General features: G+C 48.3%; 1 pseudogene; it reads left to right on the plus strand.

Moving 5' to 3' along the window:
• Positions 1-1210: 1210 nt before the first annotated feature.
• Positions 1211-9747, plus strand: LOC116748660 (annotated as a pseudogene).
• Positions 9748-10144: the final 397 nt, after the last annotated feature.

A 10144-nucleotide genomic window follows, 5' to 3' on the forward strand; every position in this document is an offset into this window, starting at 1 on the left:
CCTGGTGGGGGCTGGAGACATGGGAAGGAGGGAGACAGAGTTTGAAAGACTCGGCTGGCCCTTGAAGAGAAGAGATCCTCAACCCCTCCCTTCCCTCTTAGTTCAGAATGACTTGCACCTTCTGGAATCACCTGTTCAGGATCAGATAGGAAATCCTCATGGCTAAGATGATACTTCTCAGCACAGTCAGAGAGAGAGAGGAGTCTAATGCCCTTGGATCAGACCAAACCAGGATCCACCTAGATGCCCCCTCCTCCATGAAGCCTGCCCTGTCTCTCCCTTCCAATCCCTTGCTCTAAGGCATATGGCCGTGCCTAGGGTTGCCTCATGCTGTTGCTGCTCTTGGTCACACCTCGTCTCCTGCCCCCTAAGGTCAAGGTGATGTCTTGTGCACCTGTGTGTCCCAGATGCTGCCTCTCCCATCCTCTCCCCCCTCAGGCACACTGGGGTCTTTGCACCCATCATTATTCCATGATTCATTCTTCTGCAGAACATTTTTTCATGCTGTTCCCCTATCTGGAACACTGTTCCCTGCTCTAACCCCTCTCCTTTAACTTGGGGACTCCTCATCCGTCTCAGCTCTGATGTCCCTTCCCCAGGACACCCTTCCTAACCTCCGTCCCCACCTGTGGCCAGAGTAATTCCCTGTATAGTCAATCCCAACTCCTGAACTTACCCTTCACAACTATATCCTACAGTGTGTGTATCCAGCCAATGAGAATGTAACAATGCCGTTCACCATAGCAGGAGCTCAGCAAGGAGCTGGATGATTGATTGAATGAAGGAAAGAGTGGATTCAGAGATCAGCTGAAGTCTTCTCCTCCTTGAGCCATATGGCCTGAGAAACAGCCAGACATCACCGCTACCTGCAGCTGTCCAGAATGATCCAAGGCTGCTGAGGCTCCCTGATTACTTACAAGAGAGCAGCTTCAGCTCCGTGATTAGAGAAGAAATGAGCGATTGGATTCCTGGACCAAGGAGGCATCTGTTCCCGCCTTTGCTCCTGGGGTGCGCCGTCCTTGCAGTCTACCATGTGACATCTTAGGAGGTTCCATCACAGAACCATGCCGCTATAAAGCTGGCAGGCTTCTCAGAAATCACGTAGTCCAGGATTGCACACTGGAAGCCCTGGGAAGGATCTAGCCTCTATATGGGTCTTGTCTGGCCACAGAGAGCTGATACCAGTTCCGCGTGCCCACAGTTTCCCACCATGTCGCCCAGGAAGCTGCCTTCCCGAGTTCGTGAGGGCGCTGGAGTTTGCTGCCCCTGGTATGGCCCAACTCTTTATTTGCAGGGGCAGGGATATGGCTGAAATGGTGGTGTGGGGCAACAGAAACCCAGAGAGGGGGATGGTGGTACTTAAGTTCACATGGCAGTTGAGGGTCAGAGTGGAGACCTGGCCCACTAAGGGGTTCCCTTGAGCCGCAGGAAAAGCAAGTATCAGGTGAACCTCAGCAAATAACACAAACAGGAAGGGGTGAACTCTCTTGGTCCCCCCAGGAGGGAAAGGGGGTTCTCCTGGGAGGAGGTGAGCCAACTTGCAGTGAGGTTTCTCTCTATACTGAGACTCCACACTGTACCCATGGGTCGGTTCATTAATAATCACCTAATCAGGGAGGTGGTAGGTGGTGCAGAGAGGTTTCTCCAATCTTCCTGGGCTTGATAAATCCAAGCTACATCTAGAGCTCAGACAGGCACCCAGGGGCCACTCCAGGATTGACTGTGCCGTCAGTAACCCTACGAGGGTCACAGTAGAGACTAAAAGGAGGATGACCAACCGTCCCGGTTTGCCTAGGAATGGGAGTTCTGGGACAAGACTTTCAGCGCTAAAAGTAGGAAAGTCCTGGGCAGACTGGAACAATTGGTCATGCTAATTAGAGGTGACAAAGGCTAGAAAGACCCCTACATGTGATTGCACCAACCTCCTTGCTGCACTGGGCAGGGAACTGGTACTCAGATCCAGAAGAGCCTCCCGCAAGGCCACGTACAGCTGGGGACGCAGGTCTTCCGGCTCCAGTTGCTTTCGGAGAGCTCCTGTCAGAGCTTCTGGGTAATCTCACCGCAAAGCCGGAGAGAAGTGTGTGAGAGGGGGTGAGGAGTGGTTGTTATAGGTTGGTAGGAAGCCATGTGGGGGGCGGGGGGTGTTCCTTGTTATGGTCACTCTCCAGCGAGCACAGCAAAGTTCAGTAGATGTAATAGTGACTGTATGGTCCCCACAGCCAAAGAGATTCACTATCTGGCTCTTTATAGGAAAAGTTTCCTGACCTCTGGTCTGGGTGAAAAATGATGGAGAGTTGAATGAGTGTCAAGAGGGACTGAGGGATTGAATGGGGTGGGATGGATGCAAGGCCAGATGGATGTTAGGGGTGACAGCTGGGTTTGGGGCTGAGAACTAGGTAATGGTAGGGCCATTTGATGGGGCAGAGAAGATTTGGTGGAGAAAATCGAGCATCCTTTTTGGGGCAGGTTAAGTTCATTAGGGAAAGGGACCAATTGTATCCCTGAGACTTTGGACAAATCATGTGTTGAGCATCAGTGATCTCATCTGTACAGAGTGGTGACAAGAATACCAGCTCTATTGACCTCTACCTGGATAAAAGGGTCAAACAAAATGGCACACAAGCGATTCTGCAAAGTGTAAAACACACCACGGATGTCTGTGGGGTAGTTGCTAACATAGCCTTTGGCAATGAGCACATTTGACGCGATGAGTCACTGGGCTAAGGAAATAAACTCAGATGGTGCAAGGCACCCCAGGCTGAGAGTCCGGAGACCTGTGTTCTAGCTCAGATATTTACTAGTTTGGTGACTTGGTTAAGTCACTTTTGGAGTCTCTGTTTCCCATTCTCTGTAATGAGAATGGAGTCCAGTGCCGTGCAGAGCTCACAGAGATGGGAAAGGAAATGGGATGGTGGGCAAAGAGCTGCTTTGTAAATCTGAAGCCCTGCTACAGTGTCGTGGCACCACACACGTGGAGGTACTGGGTGTTTGCTACTCCCCTGCCAGCTCATTTGCAGGAGCTGAGAGTATCACTTAGATCCCTGGGGCCCTGCCTTCTGCCTGGCATCTCAGTGGGGTTGGGCATTCTGCTGGGGAGTTTCCTGGGCACATTCTTTCCTCCTGTAGACCTGAGAGCACAGAAGTTGCAGCTTACCGACTGCCTGCTCCTCCGTCTGGCTGGACTACTGGTCCTTTCTCGAGGTCAGTGGCATCCAAGCATCACGGCCAGGGTCACATCCACTGCCCCCATCAGGAGGCTCCGGGCACAGGCTCCCCCAGCCTCAAGGTCACTGCAGGCAATACTGCCTTTGCTGTCCGCTTCTACCACCTGATGGCTTCCCAACCCTACGGGAGCAACGTCTTCTCCCCGCTGAGCATCTCCGCCGCCTACGCCATGCTGTCCCTGGGGGTCCGCTAGCAGAGCCGGACCCAGATCCTCGAGGGTCTCGGCTTCAATCTCACAGAGGTGTCAGTATCTGACATGCACAGGGGCTTCCAGCACCTTCTGCACACTCTCCACCTCCCGGCCGACAGGCTGGAGATACGTGTGGACAGCACCCTGTTGTTGAGCCTGGAGCTGCCACTCCTTCCGAGATTCCTTAATGACTCCATGACCGTCTATGAGTCCAGACTCTTCCACACCAACTTCGACGACTCTGAGGGCACAACCCAGCTTATCAACAACCAAGTCAGGGAGGAAACTCGAGGGAAGATTGTGGATTTGGTCAACGAGCTCAGCGCGGATACCACGATGGTGCTGGTGAATTACATTTACTTCAAAGATAAGAGTCAATTTGTTGGTGGATCCTACATCTTCCCTTTCCCCCTAATTCGTTGAAGGATCACATAGCAGAAAGAAACTCCCACAGAACAGAAAGTGGATGGATTGGGTCTGATGGGGTTGAGCAGCCTTCTGAAAATTTAATGTTAGAGCCTCAGATATTTAAGTTTGGGTAGTATTGATTTCCACCCCTTCATATCTTTAGACATATTTTCTTATTTTTTTAAAAAATTTTTAAGGGAATTCCTTTATTTTTTATTTATTTATTTTTGGCTGTGTTGGGTCTTCATTTCTGTGCGAGGGCTTTCTCTAGTTGCGACGAGCGGGGGCCACTCTTCATCGCGGCACGCGGGCCTCTCACTATTGCGGCCTCTCTTGTTGCGGAGCACAGGCTCCAGACGTGCAGGCTCCGCGGCATGTGGGATCTTCCCAGACCAGGGCTTGAACCCGTGTCCCCTGCATCGGCAGGCGGACTCCCAACCACTGCGCCACCAAGGAAGCCCTATTTTCTTATTTTTAAAAAAAAATAACAGCAATGTATGAAATGCATTCTACCCAATGGTGACAAGTTGAACTGCTGGATTCATAGCCAGCTCTGCCACTTACCAACAGTACAAACAGGGCAGGTTGTTTGCTTGAAGGACTCTTATAAGGATATAAGAGTCCCTGCTTCAAAGTTTTGTTTCTGAGAATCAAATGATGTCACATATTTGAGTACTCCTTAGAAGAGGGCCTGAAGGGATCAGCAAACTACAGCTCCTGGCCAAACCTGAAGGCCACCTGTTTTTGTAAATAAAGTTTTATTGGCACACAGCCACGCCCATTCATTTATGTATTATCTCTGGCTGCTTTCACGGGACAGAGGTTAGCAGTTGTTACTGAGACAGAATAACCTGTAAAGCGTAAAATATTTACTTTCTTGCCCTTTGCAGAAGAAGTTTCACAACCCCTGACCATTATATACGCTCAATAAATAGAGTATTTGTAATTATTCTAATGATAACAATTTTGAAGACCTTTAAAAATACATATAAGTATAAAAGAAAAACTAGAAATCGCCCAGAATCCTACCTTCCTGAGGGAACCAACATTAACATTTTAGCCTAATTCCTTCCAGTCTTCCATTCACACACATATGTTAATAGAGTTGAAATCACAGGTAGGAAGAGTTTTGTACAGTGTGTATCACTTAGGGTGCCATCCAGGAAGCATAGTCACCGTGAGTGGGAAGGGAAAGGGGGTTGTGAGAGGAATTAGTCCTGGCATGTTTGTGGGAAGGACTGGGGAAGTGAAGGTCTGGAGGAAGAGGGAGTTGGAGGGACAGAGAACAAGTCACTGGAGCTGGTGGACAAGTTGGAACTTATCAGGAAATCTACATGCCAGGCACATCCAGCCACCAGAGTGGTTCCATGTAGGGAGAGCTTGGGGAGAGGCCCAGGCTGAGCACCTGGCAGTGGTCTGGAGACACTGTTGGTCAGCAGGGTAGAGCTGGACAATGAACTTGGCGGAGAGCATAGGTAAGCTGGAGCATGCAGCCCCTCTGGTCTGTTCATCGTCTCATCTGCCTTCAGCGGGCAATGGCTGCTTCATATCTGCCTCTCAATCCCCTGCTGTAACCACCTTGAATCTACAGGAAACAGATTCAGGGGAACAGTCCCAGACTAATAATCCATCCAAACTGGTCACTGCTTGCATTTTTACATGCGGAATTTTCAGGCACCACTAAAAACTTAAAAAAAAATTTTTTTTTAATTCTGCAATAACTATAAATTCATAGGGAGTTGCAAAGTTGTACAGAGTGGTCCCATGTACCTTTCACTCAGGTTCCTCTAGGTAACATCTTATGTAACTGTAGTACAATAGCAAACCAGGAAGCTGACGTTGGTGATAATCTATAGACTTTATTCGGATGTTATCAATTTTCACACGCACTCGTGTGTGTGTGTGTGTGTGTGTGTGTAGTTTTACGTTATTGGAAACTTTATTTAGATCTCATTTTAGTGGCTGCACAATATTTTTGACTCCATTCCATTTAAAATATAATATAATTTACATGTGTAATATACACCATCACCACACCCAAAGCTCTGGCCAGAAATAATGAAGATTTTGGTGCTCTCTTCCTGAAAGAAACCTCGCTGCAGTTGTGTTAGTGATCGTGGCACAGGGAAGGAGGTGCTCCAGAAATAGAATCTTGCCCTCTGACACATCTGCCTATCGCTCTGGGGACACAAATGTAGCCCCAAGACCTCAGTCTAGGTTACATGGTGACAGTAGTAGAACAACTGTGGCTTATCTTAAAAAATGAAAAGTACTTAGAAGAAAACAAACCAAAGATATGCAGAATTTCTGTAGATAAAATTATATTGAGAGATATTAAAGTCGACAAATAAAAAATAGATATACCGTATTTATGAATAGGAAGACTTAACATGGTAAAGATGTCGGTTCCTGCCCAAATTGATCGAAATATTTTAAAGTAATCCCAACAGGTTTTTAAAAGATTCTTTTTGGTACCAGTTAACAAGCTGATTCTAAAGTGTATATGAGAGAGCAAAGGGCCAAGAATAGTTAAAAAGAGAGAACCTGTCTGCTGGGGAGCAATGCTGGTTATAAATCTGTATTAATTTAGACTGTGTGGTATGCATAGACCAATGGGACAGAACAGAGAGGCCAGAATGGAACCCAGAAATGGCTCCATGGATATATGGACACTTGATATTTGACAAAGCCTGCATGATAGAGCATTGAGAAAAAGGATAGATTTTGAAAAAGCAGTCCTGGGACAGTATCCTCATGGAAAAAAATGATTTCGTACTCCTCCGTCCTACAGATCATAAGCATTCACTGCAGATGAAGTAAAGTCCTAAATGCAAAAGGAAAGGGTAAACCTTGTGGATGAAATAGGGGAGTATCTTCATGACCTGGAAGTAGGAAAATTTTTCCTAAGCAGGACACAGAGATCTAACCATAAAGGAAAAACCTGGTATGCTCACTGCATAAAGTGAAGAATTTCAATCATCAAAACACACAATTATGAAAGTGAAAAGACAAGTCAGAGAGGAAGAGAACACATTGGCAACACACAGAACTGATAGACAACTAGTGTTCAGAGAACTCCTGCAAATCACTAAGAAACAGCCCTATAGAAATATGGGTAAAATAGTGAACTGGCACTGAACTAAAAGATAATAATAATAAAATAAAAAAACAAACAAAAATCCCCCCAAACTTCTAGTTGATCCATAAACATACTAAAGACTACTCAACCTTATTTTTTATTTTATTTTTTTTGCGGTACGCGGGCCTCTCACTGCTGTGGCCTCTCCCGTTGCGGAGCACAGGCTCCGGACGCGCAGGCTCAGGGGCCATGGCTCACGGGCCCAGCTGCTCCGCGGCATGTGGGATCTTCCCGGACCGGGGAACGAAACTGTGTCCCCTGGATCGGCAAGTGGACTCTCAACCACTGCGCCACCAGGGAAGCCCTACTCAACCTTATTTTAAACCAAGAAAGTGCATGTCAAAACCACAGTGAGCTACCACTATACAAACATCAGGTTGGCAAAATTATTTAAGTCCAATGATTTCAAGTAATCAGTGAAGGCAGGAAACAACCTTGCTGATATCCTCTGGGGTCTCTTATTTTAGAACCTACCTGAACCCCCAGATCCATTCCCCATGCAGGTCAGGTGCTGAACTGATGAAATGGTGGAGGGTGAGTCTTGAGTGACGATGGGGGGATGTATTCCCTGGCTGGAGGATCAGCTTGTTGGTCCACAGATGCCCTGTACCTTCTTCCCTTCTTTCCTCCAGGTCTGTGGGAGACACCATCCATCCCCTTGATGACCTCTCCCCATGACTTCTATGTTGATGAGGATACAGTAGTCAAGGTGCCTGTGATGCTGCAGGATACCCAACACCGCTGGTATCTTCACGACAGATATTTGCTCTGTTCAGTGTTATGGATGGATTACAAAGGAAACGCAACAACCCTTTTCATCCTTCCTAACTGAGGGAAAATGGAGCAGGTGGAAGAGGTTTTGACTCCAGAGATGCTGACAAGGTGGAGGTAATCTGCTTCAGAAGAGGTAATCCATCAGGGCATCGTGCGGTGTAGAGTCTGTAGCACTGCCCTTCACATGGACCCTTCCAATGAAAGCCAGTGCCCCAAATGGGAGTGGAGGGGATCACCAAATCATGGAAGAATTCTTATTTTCTTCAAGGCTTTCCTTGGGTTTCCTTAAATAAGGAACACTCTTATTGTACCCAAAATGTGATTTCGCTCTCAGTGAAAAGAGAACCAGACTAGGAGTTAGGAGTCTGGGTTCTAGATGTAGCCCTTGTACTGCACAAGTCTGGGGTGAAGTGACACTGGCTCTCTGAGGGTCCACCCTGTGCAATGAATGGGTAGACTTCCCATCAAGATGGTTGACTGAGCTGATGTAGAGAGGTTTCCACCCACCCCAGGAAATGGCAGGGAAGCTTTCACATCACCATGGGGCTATGAGCAGGAAAAGTCTCCAGCCACACATAAGAAAAAGACCTCAGGCCAAGGCCACATGTGGATGGAAGATTCACACAGCCCACGTGGTGGAGGAATTCCACCCAAAGAAATCAGTGGGTCCCAACAAAGTGCAAAGAAGGAGCCTGGCTTTAAGCCTCTGGCAGCACTCATCTGAGGGAGTGGCACAGGCAAAGGGTGTTTGTGACCACAGAACTCAGATGCAGGGTGGGCCGTGAACAAGTGCAGTCAAGGAGAGCACAGCCGGCTGGGACACTTGGCTGATTCCTGAGTCCAGTGTTTTAACCCAGTGCCTCTTTCAGGTATTTTTACGGGAAGCTCAAGTCGTATAGCCCCAAATTCTCCATTTCTGGCTCCTATAAATTAGATCAGATTTTGCCCAAGCTGGGCATCACGGACTTGTTCTCGTAGCGGGCTGACTTGTCTGGCATCACTGAACAGCTAAACCTGCAGGTGTCCAAGGTGACATCAATGGATATCAACTCCTAGAGACCTCAGAGGGGAACCTCCACCTCTTGGAAGGTGCTGGGTGATGGGTGCTCTCCCTGCCACCATGTGAAGTCTCAGAGTCCAAGTTTTATTTAATCATCCACGGGCATAGGGAGCCCAAGAAGCAACCCACTATGTGCTGGGCGTGGTGCTTGGTGCTGCAGATCTAGGGTCCATCAGGTCCCTGCCCTCAGAGAGCTCTTCCAGTCAAGTCCAGGAGACACAGCGCCCTCATAGATCATGGCAACTGAGACTGACAAATGCAATGACAGAAACAGAGGCAGGATACAGATGAGGCTGAGGTGTGTGTGTGTGTGTGTGTGTGTGTGTGTGTGTGTGTGTGTGTGTATCATAAATTTCTTAGACCAGAGAAAGGGACCTATGACCTCAGCTACATATAACAAAGGTGCACTAGAGGGTAGAGTCTTGGGTTTGAGAGGTCAAATTCCAGTTCTGCCTCTTATGACCTCAAAGGGTTACCCAGTCTCTGGATTTATTTTCCTCACCTATAAAACAGACATAATACATTGACCTCATAGGATGGTTATGAAGATTAAAAAGAGCATAGGCACATAGTATGTGCTCAATTAATGATTGCAATGGCTATTTATAAATAAGATGTCATCCAGCTTAATAACCCCCCCCCCAGTATAGACATTCTTGCTGTGATATCCCAACAAGTGGCTTTGATCTTCAGTGGTCTCTAGTTCCCCTAGTCTTCCCTAAGCCACAGCTCATGCTCTCTCAGAGGTAACGCTTGTGATTTCCTTCCCAGAGTTTCCACAAAGCCATCCTGGTGGTGGATGAGGTTGGCACCCAGGCTGCAGCAGCCACCAGTGGCTTTGTCACCTTCTGGTCCCAGGACAATCACCAGGCCCTTCCTTGTGGAGATCTTTTCCACCAACACCAGAGCATCCTCTTTCTGGGAAAGGTTGTCAACTCCACGAAGCCATAGCCCTCCAGGGCTGGCTTGTCTGTTACAAGCAGGAGGACTTGGCCTGGAGGGCTGAGTTGGAGCAGCTCTGGATTTGGAGTGGGGGACACAGGAGCTGCTGAGGATCCAGGACAGAAGTTGTTGGTGAAGGTGAGGGATGTGTGTGGTACCAGACCGGTGTGGACTGATACCCAGCTCCTCAGGGCTATGACACCTCACACAGATCATCTAACCTCTTTGAACAAGTTTCCACCCCGGAAAGTGGCAGAACCGCCCCCCCGCACCCCAGCGAGGGTAGTTGTACGGATTAAACGAAATGATGGCTCTGAGGAGTCTGCCTCTGCAACACGGCTCTGAGCTGGACGGGGCAGCCTCAGGAGTCACCGACAGATGGGAGGTCCCACAGGAGGGCATCGCT

The sequence above is a fragment of the Phocoena sinus genome, chromosome 2, assembly GCF_008692025.1.
Source record: "Phocoena sinus isolate mPhoSin1 chromosome 2, mPhoSin1.pri, whole genome shotgun sequence".
Taxonomy (NCBI): domain Eukaryota; kingdom Metazoa; phylum Chordata; class Mammalia; order Artiodactyla; family Phocoenidae; genus Phocoena; species Phocoena sinus.